Source organism: Triticum dicoccoides, chromosome 4A, assembly GCF_002162155.2.
Source record: "Triticum dicoccoides isolate Atlit2015 ecotype Zavitan chromosome 4A, WEW_v2.0, whole genome shotgun sequence".
NCBI lineage: Eukaryota > Viridiplantae > Streptophyta > Magnoliopsida > Poales > Poaceae > Triticum > Triticum dicoccoides.
The window spans coordinates 259,297,573-259,314,938 of NC_041386.1; the positions used below are offsets into that span (position 1 = coordinate 259,297,573).

The 17,366-nt window shown below is 43.3% G+C and overlaps 1 long non-coding RNA gene across 2 annotated transcripts; it reads left to right on the forward strand.

Annotated features, from left to right (window-relative positions):
- Positions 1-1,018: 1,018 nt before the first annotated feature.
- LOC119285759 lies at positions 1,019-3,033 on the forward strand. Of its 2 annotated transcripts, none has more exons than XR_005139794.1 (2): positions 1,019-2,055; positions 2,146-3,033. It is a non-coding gene; the product is annotated as an uncharacterized LOC119285759 (long non-coding RNA). The 2 variants fall into 2 exon arrangements; XR_005139795.1 differs by having other exon boundaries at positions 2,190-3,033.
- Positions 3,034-17,366: the final 14,333 nt, after the last annotated feature.

Sequence of the window (17,366 nt, forward strand, 5' to 3'; positions counted from 1 at the left end):
GTACATTCAATTACTCGTCATGTGCATCAGCCATTCGACACGGTCATGGAAAAATATGGAGTGGAAACAAGGTATTTAGAGCAAACAATGCTATCTGATGAGGCGCATGTCTTGTTGGTTATAGATAGTTCCTCAGAGGAGGATTCAGAGACAGATGAGCAGTTCTATTCCCCTCCCCCCCCGAGGTGCACGCTCTAACTTGGCAGGGTTATATTGCTCATATCGTGCATATGGTGTCTTGCATTGGCATGCCACTTGCTTAGTTTAGACATGCTTTGTGCGAATGCCACTTGTTTAGTGTCTAATTACCAGGTATGTGAATTTTGCAATGCCATCTTGTTGCAAGACATTATATATGTGAATTATGCAATGCTATCTTGTTGCAAGGCATTATGTATGTCAATTATGCAATGTCATGCTATTTAGCCAAGCGTCATACATGTGAATTATATCATGCCGTCCTTTTTTTGTATTACACATTGCATTTGTCAACAATGTTTGTATATTCAACTGCTCTTCCTGTGCATTAGCCATTTGAATTGGTGATGGAGAGATCTGAAGTGAAAACAAGGTCTTCAGAGCAGACAAATGCTACCTGCTAAAGCAAATATCTTGTTGGTTACAGATAGCTCCTCAGAGGAGGATTCAGAGGCAGATGACTAGTCCTATTCTCCCCCTGAGGTGTATGCTCAAACTTGGCAGGGTTAAATTACTCACATCATGCATATGTTGTCTTGCAATGATTAGTTCTTACATCATATACACAATATTGAATGCCATCTCCTTAGTTGACACATCATATATGTGATTGCCCTCTGCTCACTTGCTTAGTATATATATATATATATATATATATATATATATATATATATATATATATATATATACATATATATATATGATGGGTCTATTATGATAACACCCTTTAAAACCTTATTCTAATAGCACCCACCTCTTATTATGTTAACACTCCCGACCCGCACCCACACGAGCCAGCATAACCATCTAAAGAAACAAACCCGGCCACCCCCACGCCTCCCACATCTCCCTCGTGCCCATTTTCTTCGTCTCCCTCCCTCCCCACCACCGCACCAACTCCCTCGAATCCCCCTGCCACTGCACCACCTACGCCTCGCTGCTGTAGCCCACCTCCCCGGCGCCGTCCCACTCTGCTCTCCCCCATGACCCCCACCTTCCTCCCGGTCCATCCTCGACCTCCACTTGTTTCTGCCGTCCGGGGGTCGCGCCGCCGTCCGTGGATCTCCGCCGCCCCGCCCAGCCACCTCCAATCCCGAGCGCAACTAGAGCCACCACCGTCCACGCGGACCCGCGCATCGCCGCCCGGTTCATCATCCCGAGGTGACCAGGCAGTCCAACCGCCGCAGCCCTATCGGATCCGGCGAGATCCGGCTGCCCCTGCACCTCCCTCCTGCTAAGCGCCGGTGGAAGGCCCTCCTTCTCCAAGCACGTGGCTCGTGACCAGTGGATCCAGTGGGTGACGGCGATGACCATTGGATCCGCTGCAACCAGCCTCCTTCCCCCGACGTGGATCCGGCGGGCACGACCCCAACCACTTCTGACTTCTCTCTGCTGTGGATCTGACATCGTCGGGTTTTCTTCACCATCGTGGGGGAGGAGGGTGCTCCACCTCATGCCCTACTCCACCTCATGACAGGCAGGTGCAACCAGAAGGCTTTTTTTGCTGTTCACTGTTCCCTCATTGACCACCGGCGTTTATGCAGTCGAAGATGGGGACCTCGCCTCTCGTTCCGGTGATGTGCATCTTCTGCCCACACCCCTTTCTTACAGTTCGCATCCTCCTTGTGTGCGGTCTGGAGAACACGTCCATGCAGCTCATAGTCATCTTGCATTTGATTTGACACACCAGAAACAAGTTTCCTCCCATGTCAAAATAGAATTTTGCTGATCAGTTGGATAGTGATAACATGCAGTCCGCTCGGCCTGCTGGCGCTGGCTGAGGCGGCAATGCGTGCCGGAGCGCGTGCGGTGGGTGACTAGGAGCTCCCTGGCGAGCGTCTGTTCCCCTACGAGAAGGTGAGAAGTTCACGCTCTCGTTCCTGCTGTAGCTTAGTTCGCTCCTCCAGTCCAGCGAGATGCGGATTGATGCGTGTATGGGTTGTGCAGTTCGCCGGCGATTGTCTTACATTACGCATGGCTCGTGCGTGCAGTCCACTGTTGGTACGGCAGGTATTGCAGTGCGAAGGAGTGCGGCGTGTAGCTCGCCCGGGCATGCGAGCCATGACGCTCACCTGCAGGATGCAGCTCTCTCCTCCACTCCTTGCTGTTCGCCACAGGGTGGTCGGCGGCATCCTTTTTTAGTAATTCAAAGTTTATCATGCAGTACACTAGCTATCTGTAAAAACAGTACCTCATTATAATTTGTTATTCAGACACGCAGTCCACTCACTATTTCTCTTCGGTTCATTTTTTGTTGTTTTCTTAGGATGGGGAACATACAAAAGTGGACGGCGTCCAGGGATGTAATTCTCTACCTGTGGCACGTTCAGCTGGGTGCTGCCAGTGAAAATGATATTGTTTTGTATTAGAGTATGTGTGTGTGTTGAGCAGGTTACTATTTTTGTTGCAGTCCAAGCGCTCGACGCGAGCAGTGGCGCGGTTGTGGACGCGCAGTTCGTCGGGGGCTACAGAAGAAAAGAAATCATTGTTTACTTTGTCATTAAATGCGTAAGAAAAAATAAAAAATCATAGCAGTCAACAAACTTGGAACTACCCAACAGTGGAGTAGTCCAGCGGCATGTGTGTGTGTGTGTGTGTGTTTGAGATTTGGTTTTGTTTGCAGTTCAGTCAGCTTTTACTTTAAAAAATGTATTCCTTGTGTTGTAGTGTAGCCGTCGCTCGTTTGTATCTCGTGTGCAGTTCGTTGGTGATCCTGTGTGTGCCTATCAGAAGTTCGTTTCTGCTGTGAGGGCGGTTTCACCTATATCTTCGTGAGGTGTTCTTGTTGTGTGTGTATGTGATTCCCTTCTAATAAATAAATAAAAACTTTGGACATGTGCAGCTCGCTAGTGTTGTTTTGCAGTCAACTTTGGAATTGACTGCGGTTACCCCTCAACATACGTTACATCTCCAGATTTTTTGTATTGAGAGGTTCACTTTTTTTTGGTGCAGTACACCCCATGCTGTGTAGCTCACATATCAAAGTAGTTTGCTTTTGATCGAGAGTACACTTCATCAACATCGGAGTAGAACATCCAGCTCACGTAATCGGAGACACGACAATGATGTAGGAAAAGAACATCCAGCTCACTTCATCAACATCAAAGTAGTTTGCTTTTGACAGAGTGCACTTCTTCATGTGGGGAAATTTTCTTGCAGCTCACTTGCTCGTGTTGAAAAAGATCACTTTCAGTTCAGTGGACTACCCTCAGACATTGTATCTGTGGGTTCACTTCTTTTGAGAAATGATTGCAGTGCGGTGTGTATATGCTTGGAAAATTTACGTTTGAGAAAAGAAATCATGAAGTTCGCTTGATCGTTTGATGCAGTATGGTTTTCGGTCCTAAGCAGTGCGGTTTGGCGACAGTGACACAAAATGCATGCAGTCCCCTTTTGACGACATTGCAGTGCGTTTTGACCTTGTCTGCGATTCACTCTCAAATAATAAAGAACAGTGCACTCTTGTTATATAAAAAAGTTAGAAAAAATGACAAATAAATCATGCAGTACATTTTGCCTCTCTGATGCAGTGTGGTATTCAGACTAAAACAGTGCAATTTTATGTCTGATATAGTGCGCCTCGTCGATTTTGGTGTCGTGAAAAACAGAGTGTCTGCATTTCGGTAATTTGGAAAATGCTCTTAAAGCATAATGAATTAGAGAGAGTGTTCTACATGCAAAAGTTGTGCCTCGTCGATATCTTTCCAACGGCGTACCATTTGCATCGTTCCGATGAACGGTTTGAACAAATTTACGAAAATACGTTCGCTGTCACTCACCGGCAGCCGCACCGTTTTCAAAATTAATTTTAAAGTGTAAGGAATCTCAAAATCATTTCTACATATGAAAGTTGCGCCTTGTCCATAGCTTTCGAACGACGTATTACACGCCTCGTTTAGACAAACGGTTCAAAAACAGAGCAAAAACAGTACCGAAAATTGCAAAAATTTCAAAAAAACAAAATTCCGCGATTTAATAAATTCGAAACTGCTCTTAAACCATAACGAACTAGAGAAAATAATAGATATGAAAAAGATGCGCCTCGATGATATCTTTCCAACGACGTATCATTTGCCTTATTCCGATGAGCGGTTTAGAAAAAATCATGAAAATATGCTTGATGCCACTCGTTGTTCGCCGCACCATTTTTGAAACTGCTCTTAAACCGAGAGGAATCTCGAAAAGTGTTCAACATGGCAAAGTTGCGCCTAATCAATAGCTTTTCAATGGTATATTATACGCCTCGTTCCGATAAATGGTTAAAAAATTAGAGCGAAAATAGTACCGGAAAAAGACTGCATGCAGTTTTTTTCGACACGAAGTTCACTCGTGTGAGTACTGCAGCACACTTGGTTCAAACAATGACGTGCACTTGCATTGAGCCTGCAGTGAGGAAGTGTTATCAGAATAACTATTCTGATAATATTATCAGAATAGACCGGCTGAATTGTCATAGATAGCATGTATCTGAATTGTGGCATGCCAACCCATTTTCTAAAGACATAATATAGTTATATCATCTGATCCTATTTACATAGTCATCATATTTTGAATTATGTCATTCTATCTGTGAATTATATCATGCCATCATGTTTCCATCGATGGCATGTTTGTGAATTATGGCATGCCAACCACTTTAATAGACACATCGTATAGTTATATCATGTTATCCTATTTACGTAGTCATCATATTTTGAAGTATGCCATTCTATCCTGTTTAGTTAGCCATCATACCTGTGAAATTGTGTCATGCTATCCTGTTTAATTAGCCATCATATATGTGAAATTATGTCACGTTATTCTGTTTGGTTAGACAACATAAATGTGAATTATTTCATGCCATATTTTCTTCCCTACTATCCATTGCACCTATCTATCTTACAATGTCTATACACTCAATTAATTTTCTTGTTTATCAGCCATTTGAATTGGATGGGGTGATGGCAGTATCTGTGGGAGTAAAAACACGGTCTTTAGAAAAGATCGTGCTACCTGTCGATGCAGATAGAACCACAGTTGTACTTGCCCAAGAACCAGCCCCACCACACATAACCTAGACTCACGCAGATTGTACCCCTACCCAGTTGGACGGAGAACCAGCTACACCCCTTCTAACCCCAACTCAAGCAGATAGTAACCCAGTTCCACTTGACACAGCACCATCTCCACCACAGAGCACCCAAACACAAGCAGTTAGTAAGGCAACTGCAGTGCCCAAAGCACGAGGACCACCAATCCGAACCCCAAATCAACGCTTAAAGTAGAAGAAGAATTGTTATCAGGTCAAGTTCCGTAGCTATGGTTCATACTCATTTGCTCTTGCATCACTGCATTTACTCATACCAACTAATTTCAAATTTGAAGGATGCAATTGAAACTCCAATGGCGCAACAGGTATGTTTTAAACCTATTTCTTTAACATGTTTGTTGTTGTAACTTGCTCTATGTTTATTTTAGTTTCAATTGAATAAAAAGTTATGTTCTCATGCAATGCACGTTACAAGTGTCGTTATTGCTATGTAGTTTCCCACACTTATATTCTGTCTATGCTGTGTTCTCTTAAATAGATATGATTTGAACCGTCTTAATCTTGATTTGGCAACATAAACTAGAACGATATAGACCGTCAAGTGACCATACTACATAGATATATGTTTGTTTCATGCTTTTATCCTGTCCACCTTACTACTGAAGTGGTTTACCAAAATTAGTTTCATATACAACATGGTAAACCTGTGATGTGTCTGTTTGTTTCTCTTTTAGAATATGGATAAAATATTGGAGAAGAGTACCCTGTTATGCAATGGTAAAGGAAGTAATGCATATAAGGTTCAAGACAGTGAGACATCCCTGTTGGTCTCCAAGAAAGCTGATAAAAACAATATTGAAGACACTGAGGAGTCTTGTCTTGATGTAGTGTTGGAGTTACTGACCACTATTGCTGGCACCAGCTTTTTGAAGTCGCTGCGTGAATCAGTTTGGCTTCTTGAGTCTCAACTTGAAGTTGAAAGACATCAATCAGATGTTCTGCGATAGGAAGCCGAAGGACTGAGGAAGTCCCTACGGAATTCAGATGCGTACTTTTTGGTGCAACAGCAAGCGCTGATTGATTTAAGAGCCAAACAAGAGAAAGTTCATAAGCTTGATAAGCATCTTGCCAGCATTATGGATACCCATGATATTGTTTCTTGAGCTCTTCTGAAGTGGTTTCAGTTGTGGACTTGTTTTGCTGTGGCGTTTCTTTGCACTGGTCGCCAACTTTGACAACCAGTGTATGTGATATGCTGCTTTATTCCCTATATTTGCACTGGTGGTGAACTTTGATGCCCAGTGGATGTAATATGTGTAATAGCCATGATAGCCTAGCGTAAGTTGCTTGCTTATTTATTTCCTTGTTTTCTTGTTTATTTGTTTGCTTGTAGTTAGGGCACTTTTTTTCCACGGTTTGCTAGTGGCCGCAATAACCTATTTTTTAAAACTAGGCCATAATAACCATGGGCTACATATTTGCTGCAGTGACCCTGGGTCTCGTACGGGCCAGAGAAACAATGGGCCTTCTATGGGGCGTAGCATCAATGGGCCTTCTCTGGGCCGTATGGTCGATTGGCCAAACATGGGCCAACAACACAACACATTATCGGTCGTAAATGGGCTAGAGTTGGAATCGTCCGTTCATGGGCCGACCATAACGGGCCGTCATTAATCAGTCGTATATGATGAAACTATGAAAAAGACCCAATGGATTAACAGGCCACAAACGGGCCGATTGTAACCATGGGTTGAATTTGGCCCACAAGTAGAAAAGGCCAGTAACGGGCCATAAGTAACCGAATGCTGCAAATGAGCCCAAGAATAAATGGGCCGTGAGAAAGCCGAAAGATCACACGGGCTGGAAACGACCCAATGGAATAATGGGCCGTTAATGCATTTAAAGTTATACACTGTTCATTACGGGCCAGTTTCACCACAGGCCATTAATGGGCCAAGAGTAACAAAGGGCCTCATATGGGCCGAAAGATGTCATGGGCCATACATGGGTCGGAAGTTACAACGGGCTGGAATCATATTGGACGGCCCAGATGACGCTACTAGGCCTAATTCGGATAGGCCGTAACGGGCCCTGAGTTAGCGGGTTGTAAATGGGCTATATGCGAACAAGCCGTTGATAGGCTTTCCAAGGGCCGACCCGCTACCTTTTGGCCAAGTCAAACGGGCCGGCCTTTTCACAGGAATGGGCCTCTGTTGGGTCATGCCACGTGTCGAAGTATCATAGGCGCCTTCGGTCCAATGAGTGGATGACATCTGTCCCAATGGTGAACTTACACGTGTTTCCTCCAGCCAATGATGATTTTACACGTGGAAAACACCCATTGGTCTGGGATGTTAACGGGTTATCAGATCCAAACTGAAACCCGATAGCTTAACGGCGACCCGTTATGGTGGATGCCATGTGTCGGTTACCCTTGGCGAAAGCACTTCCACAACACGCCATTTATGGTCATGGAAGTGGATACTTCCGTGATTACAATTTTGGTATTGTCATGGAACACTTCTACGACAACACATGTATGACGATCTTTATTCTGTCATAAAATCGTCATGGATGTACATGCATGACAAAAAACATGACCTACTGTGAGAAACACGTATCATCATGAAGTGTATATTTTTTGTAGTGTATTTCAAGAGTTCAATTTTTGTGTAATGAAGATAAGGATCATTATGACAAAAGATAAAGTGATTCTTCAAAGATTGAAGACAATGACCCGAGTCATAAGTTTAAGAAATACATTCAAATAATTATGGAATTATTTATTACCGATATACTTTTATAATTGGGGTTGTAAACTGAAACAACAAGATATACACTAAACAGAGCACTGTATATTAGAGTAGTTACTGAAACCATACGATTTATGGAAATTATTAACTAGATAAATGTTGTATGATATCTCAAATAATATGATTTGGGTTCCTTCAATTGAAATGTTCAAAAACAAAATGTTTGATACATATGGACACTTTTTCAAGAAAATGTTTTCTTGTCAAAGAAATAATTGGGAGGATATTACAGCTTAGAAAGGTTTATGAATCTCTGACGGTGATAAGCAGAATTAACAAATCGAAAATTATTTCAATAGTTAGTCTGCAAAATAAATCATAAATTACTACATTGGACGTAGAAATTCTAAAGCTTGTAACAGGTTTATTCAAATCAGGAGTTTTTTTCATATTTTACAATGAGATATTCATCTTTAAAAGAATTTGAACTAGCATTCATCTTGGAAAGGACATGGACTAGCACACTACAAGGAAGCAGTGGTGGCACCCAGCTCAAAGGAATGGCGCATAGCCATGCACACCGGAATAAAATTCATATACAATTACGTTTAGAACTTAATTGATACTTTAAAGAGTTATGAAGAAAATGGATACTAAATCTAGTTTCCTAAAGAGAAAGGATGTATGAATGATACAACTAGAAAATTTTCAAAATTCTCAGGACAACGAATTAAAGTGCAAACTTCAAAAGAGTTTTTGAAGATTATAACAAGTGAGCTGATAAGAGGATTTTGATCTTATCAAAGGAACTTTGTGTATACATATAAATCAGTGGGATCTATATAGTGTTTTATGTTTTCATATGTTGACGACATATTATGGAATGGAAATAATATAGCTTGTTAGCATAAAATCAAATTGTCTTGAAACATGTTGTCATCAAATAGCAAGGCAAAATATTGGGCACAAAAGAATCTACGAAGATAGATCAATATGTCTCATTGAGCTAAAAGGTTTATATATTTTTTGACAAAGGTTTAATTGTTTAAATAGAGAAAAAAATTCTCTCGGTATCATATAACTAGGTGCTTATGAAAATCAATTAATAAGCATGAGTAGATGAAAGAAATTCATCTTGATAGTTATAATATATATGAAAGGGCCCAGAATTTTACTAAGTGTTAGTAACAGATATTAAGGATCTCAAAAGAATATATGTATTATTTTGAGCATATGAAGTTAAAAGTTCATTCTTGAGAATATATGAATATCAACTTGGTGATTAATATAATTAGGGCTATGGTAAATTTTATGAACAATATTGTTAATATAATTAGGAATTTGCCATCAGCCAGTTCTTTGTCGTCTGCTAGCGAACGACACAGATGGTCTTTGTCTTCTGCTTCCAAAATGCAGATGGCAAAGAAGTGGCTGATGGCAAATTTACAGTTTGTCGTCAGCCAGTTCTTTGTCATCTGCCAGCGAATGGCAAAGGGCCCAAAGGTAGACGACAACTGGGCGCATTGGACCCTGGAGCTGGTTAGGTCAGACGGGCGGGTTGGATGTCGTCCACCTGATCTTTGCCGTCTGCTTGGTTCCTCTTTGCCATCTGCCGGCTGACGACAAAGCAGGATACCTAACTAACGACTCGGCCCACCTATCTTTGTCGTCTGCTAGCAGACAGCAAAGAAGGGACCTAACTAAAATCCAACATGCCGCCCCAGCCCCACCCACTCTATCTCAACCACCTCACGCATGGGCCACCCCCGGAGCCAAAGCTGCCACCGACCTGCCCCACCCCCCGGAGCCAGACACGCCGCCGACCAACCCGCCCGCCCCAGCCCCCAGACCCAGGCCATGACGACCGCTGATTCTTCTCCAACGTATCTATAATTTTTTATTGTTCCATACTATTATATTATCTGTTTTGGATGTTTAATGGGTTTTATTATACACATTTATATTATTTTTGGGACTAATCTACTAACCCAAGGCCCAATGCAAATTGATGTTTTTTTGCCTATTTCAGTGTTTCGCAGAAAAGGAATATCAAACGGAATCCAAATGGAAAGAAACCTTCGAGAGAGTTATTTTTGGAATAACATGATCCAGAGGACTTGGAGTAGACGTTAAGAAAGAAACGAGGTGGCCACGAGGCAGGCGGGTGCGCCTGCCCCCTGGGCGCGCCCCCACGCTCGTGGGCTCCCCCCATCTCCACCGGCCTACTTCTTCCTCCTATATATATATCCATAGACCCCTAAAACATCCAGGAGCACCACAAAACCCTACTTCCACTGCTACAACATTCTGTACCCAAAAGATCCCATCTTGGGGCCTTTTCTGGAGCTCCGCTGGAGGGGGAATCGATCATGGAGGGCTTCTACATCAACACCATAGCCTCTCCGATGATGTGCGAGTAGTTTACCACAGACCTTCGAGTCCATAGTTATTAGCTAGATGGCTTCTTCTCTCTCTTTGGATCTCAATACAATGCTCTCCTCGATCTTCTTGGAGATATATTCGATGTAACTCTTTTTGTGGCGTGTTTGTCGAGATCCGATGAATTGTGGGTTTATGATCAAGTTTATCTATGAACTATATTTGATTCTTCTCTGAAATCTGTTATGTATGATTGGTTATCTTTGCAAGTCTCTTCGAATTATCAGTTTGGTTTGGCCTACTAGATAGATCTTTCTTGCAATGGGAGAAGTGCTTAGCTTTGGGTTCAATCTTGCGGTGTCCTTTCCCAGTGACAGCAGGGGCAGCAAGGCACGTATTGTATTGTTGCCATCGAGGATAAAAAGATGGGGTTTATATCATATTGATTGAGTTTATCCCTCTACATCATGTCATCTTGCCAAATGCATTACTCTGTTCTTATGATCTTAATACTCTAGATGCATGCTGGATAGCGGTCGATGTGTGGAGTAATAGTAGTAGATGCAGAATCGTTTCGGTCTACTTCTCGCGGACGTGATGCCTATATACATGATCATGCCTAGATATTCTCATAATTATGCACTTTTCTATCAATTGGTCAACAATAATTTGTTCACCCACCATAATACTTATGCTATCTTGAGAGAAGCCACTAGTGAAACCTATGGCCCCCGGGTCTATCTTTTATCCTATAAGTTTCCAATCCATTTTACTTTGCAATCTTTACTTTCAATCTATATCATAAAAATACCAAAAATGTTTATATTATTATCTCTATCAGATCTCACTCTCGTAAGTGACCGTGAAGGGATTGCCAACCCCTTTATCATGTTGGTTGTGAGGTTCTTATTTGTTTGTGTAGGTACAAGGGACTTGCTGTAGTCTCCTACTAGATTGATACCTTGGTTCTAAAAAACTGAGGGAAATACTTACGCTACTTTGCTGCATCACCCTTTCCTCTTCAAGGGAAACCAGCGCAGTGCTCAAGAGGTAGCAACCGCCCCGCCCCGCCTCATCGCCGGAGCAAGGCCGAGCGCCACCTGCGCCACCCCGCCCCGCCTCCGGAGCCACACTACATCGCCCTCCCCACGGCCATACTCCATCGCCCCTCCACGCGGCCATCCTCCATCGGTCGACCTCGCTAGAGCCAAGCAAGGTTATGTTCATTTTTATGTTTTTTTACTGTTTTTGTTGTTTAGGTTTAGGTTTATTGTTATCTGTAGGTTAGTAATAGGTTTAGGATTAGGTTAAGGTTTACATAATTAGAAGAGGAAGAAGAAAGATGAAAACAAGAATAAGTAGAAGAGGAGGAAAAAGTAAAAGAAGAAGCATAAGAAGTATATGTGCACGCGGAGGAGAGGAAGGAATAGAGGAGAAGAAAAAACTAGAATAGTACTTATATGTGCAATTATATTTTATCAGGATGGAATATTTGTGTTGATCTGGTGGATTTAAATGTGCTGTCGTTTCATCGCCGCAAGGGTCTGGTGTTCGACGACCTCCCCGTGCATTCGACGAGCTCTTCCCCTGCGTTCGTGGGTGAGCACAAATGACATCTCCTCCCCCCTTCATTATTTGCTCTGTTTTGGTCTTCGTGCCGATGAAACTTGCTAGCTATATGTGTCTTCAATCATCAGTATGCGTGACCAGTATGCGTCTCATGTTTGAAAGGGTTACATGTATAAATATGTATGCATTTGCATATTTATAACCATGATTCTTTCGAATTGTCCAACATTATCCATGGACACCCTGAGTATGTGTAGATTGGGTTTGTTTTCCCATATGCTCTGCTCCGGATCCGACGCATAATTTTGTTAGTGCCTCCCTGTTGTTATCCGAGTACACATCCTCTCTGTTTATTGGCAAGTCGTGTATCATGAGAAGAATGGGGAGGTGCTGCCGAAATTTTGCGTCGGATCCGGAGCAGAGCATGGGAAAATGTACCCATCTACACATACTCGGGTGGGATTAGGACCTATCTTTACCTATTAGCGTGTAGGTTGCATGGACGTAATAAAATTGACAAACTAGATTAAAAGATGAATATGCATGCTGAATTATATATATATATATATATATATATATATATATATATATATATATATATATATATATATATATTTCTTGTGTGTGTGCAGTAGCTAGGCAAGATGAGTGATCGTGCATGGATGTACACCAGTCACACTAGTCACAAAGACATGACCAATGAATGGGTAACAAAAACCAAGGGGTTTGTAAGAGCCGCATTTGCAAATGTCCAGAGAAAAACCTGGTGCCCCCGTGCTAGGTGAGAGAACTTTCAGAAGAGGACAAAGGATGAAATGGGTAAACATGTGCAGAAGTGGGATTTACGCCCGGGTATACGATGTGGACATTTCATGCTGAGTCTGCCCAATGTGCCAGAGCCGAGGTGGTTCATCGTTGCATTGACGAGCATGGTAGCGAGATGTTAGACATGGTGCAAGACTTTGATGATGCTTGGGATTCAGACAATGATATGGAGGAATCTGCAAAAGGCCTTCAATGAAATGTTGGAATCTTCAAAACGTCCTCTCAACAAGCACACTGAGCTTCGTTAGCTAGATGCCATCTCAAAAGTATTAGCTCTGAAAGCTCAATTCAACTTCCACAAAGAATGCTACGACGCGATGATGACAATATTTGGATGCTTTCTACCCAAAGGCCATGTACTGCCTACAAACCTGTACCAGTCGGACAAAATCCTCCATGCACTTAAGATGCCCTATGAGAAGATAAATGCCTATGAGAATGGATGTGCCTTATTTAGACTTAAGTATGCGGACTTGAACTATTGTCCCATTTGCAAGTCTTCCAAGTATGTTGTGGTAGACAACAGTATGGGTGAGAAGTGGCATACCAAAATCCCTGTTAATGTTCTTCATATATACCAATCGTACCAAGACTTCAACATCTTTTCGTGGTCAGGGAGACGACTAGATAGATGACATGGCACAAAATGGGAAAAAGAACCGAACTAGATGCAGATGGGAATCAGATGATGGTACACACATCGGATGGTTTTGCGTGGAAGCACTTCGATGCATTACATGAGAAAAAAGTGGCAGATCCAAGTTATCGTCGAGTCGCCCTCAGCACGGATGGGTTCAATGTGTTTGGTCTGACGGCAACCCAATACAATTTTTGGCTTGTATTTGTCATTCCACTCAATCTCCCCCCGGATAGATTATGCAAAGAAAGAACATTTTCCTGACGTTGATAATTCCAGGGCCCAACTATCCGGGGAAGAATATGAATGTGTACACGTAGCCTCTTAAGGATTAATTACAAGAAGCTTGGGATAATGGATTCCAGACATACGATGCCGCTAGCAAACAAAATTTCAAAATGCATGTTTGGTACATGTACTCGATGCATGACTTGCTGGTGTATGCGCTATTCATTGGGTGGTGTGTGCATGGAAGGTTCCCATGCCCCTCGTGCAACACAACTCTTCAGTATCGTTCGCTACAGGCGGGTTGCAAGTTTTCTTGCTTCGAACTACATAGATAGTTCCTGGATCCTCCCCATAAGTTTAGAAAAGACAAGAAGAACTTCATCAAAGGTAGAGTTGTCAAAAACTCTGCACCACCTGCGTTGACAGGCCAATAGACCCTGGATCAGTCACGCTCTCGAGCCTGATCTAGAGCATCCAGGGTTTTTCAAGGGCTATAATTTGGATTGAGAGTGTCCAGAGTCGAATTGAGACAAGTAGCTAATGGTTTTGACTATAACGTCCGTTCATTTCACAAATACGACATCAACGGGTATCGCTTTCATACATTTCACAAAGAGCTATCTATGCCCGACCGAAAGTCTACAAATTGTTGTGTCTCTACTATCGGCGTAGGAGGTACAGAGTATTATGGAAGAGTTGAAGGAATTTATGAACTTCTATTCTACAGTGAAAACCCACCGACCATCGTAGTCTTCAAATGTTATTAGTTCCAGCCGAAGGAGACTAGAATGACTCATGAACATATAAGGCTAGTCGAAATCAAACAAAGCACCCATTTAGATGCTCCCGAAGTCTATATTACGGCTCAACACGTGACCCAATTTTCTATCTATCGTGGGCTGCCAAACTGATCCAAATCTGAATGGTTGGGATGTCGTTTATGAAGTGGCTCCACGTGTTAGACTACATCCCCCAATGAAGAGGATTATGAACCCCACATTCACCCATACATATACGAATGAGAATTCTTCTAAGAAACACGTCTTTTCAAAAAACGTTTCAAGAAACGCTCTACATCACCCCAGAACATTGAAGTAGATAGCGACAGTGAATCCGACTTCACCCCTGAGTCGGAACAAGAAGAGGTTACTGCTGCCGATGACCTGTCAATGCTTAACCGATTACGTAAAGGAGGCCTTCCACATGTGATGCCATTGAAACCGATGAGCACGTCATTGATGATAGTGATGATGACGATACATTTATTGACCCCAGAGCATATATGGACGATCAAGATTATTATTAGTTCATGTCATGTATTCAATTATATTATATACATATATATTATTAGTTCATTTTAGGTATTCAATTTTTTATGTTGTACATGATGATAATATATTTAAATTATTCTAACGCCCCGGACACACCCACCGATGGTCTGTACTCCTGGCGGGATCTAGACTGGCCCCATAGATCAATAGTAGTCTTTTCTGCGCACTTTCTCCTCACTTGTGCGCATCCGGGAGCAACTTACCGGTCGGTCACCCATCCTGAAACTACTCCAAGCTGAGCACACTTAACTTTGGAGTTCTTTCCGAATGGTCTCCTAGAAAAGAAGGAATTCCTTATTGATATGAGTAGTGTATCATCCCTAATAAGCCAGGCTATCACAATTATATACATATTATTATTCATGTCGGTATTCAATTTTTTTATGTTGTACTAATTTCGTTTACTCTTTGTCATGGCAGGTGATGAAAGATGGTGGGTGCGGGTCCAGAGCACTTAGTGGCTCCTTCTTCATCGGTGTGTGGTGGTGGTGGGGGGGTACTTCCATTCCACCCCAGTGTCTCCGGAGAGCGTTTCTCGATAGTATGCAGGCACCTGTGGGCGCTTCTTCATCGGCGTCGTTGCCCATTGGGACATGAGGTCGGGGAGGAGAAGAGATGAGGTCGGGGAGGACGTGCCTGCAGGAGAGGTAGGCAGGCTGCTAGGCCTTCCTTGCTGCCACCCCCAGCTGATTCACCCGAGCATAGGACTGCTAGGGTGGACACGTCTGAGGAGGAAGATATGCAGACTCCGGTCCACGAGCCTCGGGTCGACGGGCCTTTGGCCCACGAGACTCCGGGTAGGCTACGTCCCAGGAGACGTCCGTATGGGGTACTTGGTCGGATCTGCCTAAGGGGCCGAGTGGCCATGCTGATGATGGCGGGGATCAGAGTTTTGATAGCGTGGAGAGGTGCTTGAGGGGGGCACCGTCTACCAGTGTGGTAGCACATGGCTCTAGCCCGTGTCGGCGACCCGGGAGTAGAGGTCGTGGATTAGGCCTGATGGGGATAGGTAAGTCCTTTTACTCTTTTTGTACCTTTGCCTTCACGTTTCTTCAAATATCTAATGAATTGGCCTTGTCATACTGCAGGGGTTGGCTACACGCCCAGGATGTCCGCGGGCCCAGCACCGTCCTTGTCGTGATTTGCCGGCAAAGCTTCCCGGGGATTGCCATGTTGCCTGGTGAGGGTCAGCTTCCACAACCATGATTGAGCTGGGAACACTACTTTGCTACCCACCACCGCCAGAGGAGATGATCGACATTGTCTTGTGCCTCACGAGGGCCGACACAGCACTACTGCAGGATGCTGCTAATGCGACACTATGATCAGAGACCCTTTTGACGAAACTGTGTGCAATGTATTTATCGCAAACTGTGATGTAAAAAACCCGTCAAAAAGTTGCAAAATGTTTGCGATGGAGGATACATCAAACACGGTTCAGAATTTAGTTGTGTGTGCGATATGAGGCATACGGTTCAGTTCAATGAACTATTTGCGATGAGGCAGAAGAACAGAAACGAGCAGCTAGATGAAGTTGTGTGTGATATACAACATAAAGCTCACTCGGATGAACAATTTGTGATTAGGAAACACAAAAGAAACTGTCAGCCAGATCAAGGTGTGTGCGATATACGACATACGGTTCACTCGGATGAACTGTTTGCGTTGAGCCAAGAGAACAGAAATGGTTCAATTTAACAAAATGTGTGTGATATGTGGCAAACAGGTCTATAATCAGAAAGTGTGCGAAGACCAATGATAACATATACGATTGCAGCTAATAAGACGTGTGTGTTGTGCGGGGATTGCATATAGAACATCAACATATATATATATATACACACACACACCCTTATAAGGACATGGTTGCATAACCAAATTAAACATCCAATTACATAGGTGGCAACTACACACATGACATTTCCACACACCAAAGTAAACTATATATTACATGCATGACTAAGTAGGATAAACGATCATCTGATCATCCTCTACTTGCTGTGAAACCTGCTGCCACAGTTCTCTTGGTGGCTCGATCCGACCTCGTCGATTTTGGGAAGGAGGCACTTCCTCATGTCAATGATCCGCCTGTGCATCTCGTAGCATGTGTACACACTCTTGGCCGTGAACCTTAGTTGAGGTTCATCCAGTTGCCGCACCCACGCCTCGTGCCAGGATACTGGACGTGTTCCATTGCCACCCTGCTTCACGCGTGGGTGCGGGGCATTGTGCTCTAACTGAACCCGAGCGAGGCGTTCACCTACTGAACCTGAGCGATTGCACTGCAGGCTACGCGTTACTGAACCCGAGCGATCGATCGATGGTTGTTAACTAAACCCGATTGAGCGATTCCTTCGCTATTGCTGCTAACTGAAGCCCATCGAACCTGCTGCCTCTTGATGAACAGTGAGTGTTGT